Raw genomic sequence first — 2,044 nt, forward strand, 5'->3', positions numbered from 1 at the left:
TTTTGAACAATTAAATACGCTGTTTTAGAGGAGACACAGTTTTATAATTCTGTAAATATTCTTTGTTCACTACTAAATGAGAGGGGAAAAGAGAATGTCCTGTCTTATGTTACCTTACCTAACCTACATATATAAGCATATATCATTGTTTGCTTAACAACAACATCTTTTCAATAAAGTTAACAACTATGCTTAAAGGTCAAATAAAAATTGCCTACTCTGGTATAAATAGATAGTTTGTATACCAACACCTCTTCCTCGCTTGGCAAGATTACAGTGTTTGTTATCATATTACAAAGTGTTAAGATTGGGAAGGTAGTGGTTATTGTGCGTCGTCTTCTCCTACTGCATCACTTTGTGGGACGAGCAATTCCTGCAACATGTATGTATTGAATGTAACTTACTTAATCTTCGCGTGGCTGGAAAATGACAGCTGTTACAACACCCGTGTTCTGTTTCATACACCTCGTGCCCGCTTACAAGTTACCACGTGTGTAACTTATTTATCCTCGCATGGCAGGGCAACGACAGTCGTTATAACACGGGTGTTCTGTTTCATATACCTCGTGCCAGCTTACGAGTTACCACGTATATTATACTTTGTAGGTGATTAGTTTTTTTTTTACAAATTCCAAATAACAAATACATAAACTAGACAGTAAAGCAATGCCAGAATACACCAAGTACTACTAAATACGCAGCAAACAAAATCGAGTGTAACAAAGAAAAACTTTTGGTTTTGTTTAACAACATGTTTTATTGTTACTCTTAACAATAGAACTTACTTCATTCTCCATATCTGGTGGTACAATTTCTGAAATAAATAGATTATGTTCAGATATTTTAAAACTTCAATAAAACTTTTACAAAAATTATTACTACTAATTTTCAGGCACACCTGAGTCTTATAGCACACAGGTTCACAAACTTTTACAGCATAATATAAACTATGATCAAAATAATAAAACAACACACTGCGTTCAACAACAAAACGTGCCAGACCTTGACCACCATCAAATGCTCTGTTTCTGTGTTCTAAATTTACTTCTCGTGGTTGTCTATGCACCTCTACAGATGTGGTACCTAAACAAAGATCAATTAGCAAATTTTTACAATTTAGACAACCCGTTGAGTGTCTCTTTTAAACCCCAAAATAATGTTGAATGAATGAATGTAACTTACTTTATCCTCAGATGGCCAGAACACAACAGACGTTATACCACGGGTGTTCATACCCCTCGTGCCAGCTTACGAGTTGTCATGTATGTTACTTTGTAGGTAATTAATTTTTGGATTTTTTATGTGTGGCTGACAATTTGGACAACCCATTAGTAACCACTGGGTTGAAGCAATTGCTGTTAAGTGTTTTAGCCCAGGACATATACGCCCATAATGGTAACAGCAGCAAGCCTTGAACCCATAACCTCTGGGTTAGAGGCAGTCTCACTAACCACTGAGCCATGGGGTTGAATAATTAGAGCTTATGTAAATATAACATACCTTCAACACTAGGCCCAGCAGAGGGAGTGTACGGGTCGGCCTTGGTTTTTTCTTCAGCAGTTCCAGTTGTTGTAACGGTATCAGTTGACGCTACAGTTGTGTCAACATCACCACCTCCTGCAGCCTCTGGATCCTCCACCTCAGGTGTGGCACCTAAAGGTATTGAATAAAAATACAAAGCATGGTATGGTTCTAGTCTATATGGGTGAGGTCCCACAGTGAGGCACGCTATGTGACGCGGGATTTAGACCAGAGTTGGCCCATTACCCCAACATTGTATATGCACATTCTATTCTATATGGGTGAGGTCCTACAGTGAGGCATGCCATGGGACCTGGGATTTAGACCAGAGTTTGCCCATTACCCCAACATTGTATATGCACATTCTATTCTATATGGGTGAGGTCCTACAGTGAGGCACGCCATGGGACCTGGGGTTTAGGCCAGAGTTGACCCATTACCCCAACATTGTATATGCACATTCTATTCTATATGGGTGAGGTCCTACAGTGAGGCAGGCCATGGGACCTGGGATTTAGCCCAG

This window comes from Ciona intestinalis, unplaced genomic scaffold, assembly GCF_000224145.3.
Source record: "Ciona intestinalis unplaced genomic scaffold, KH HT000134.2, whole genome shotgun sequence".
Classification (NCBI taxonomy): Eukaryota; Metazoa; Chordata; class Ascidiacea; order Phlebobranchia; family Cionidae; genus Ciona; species Ciona intestinalis.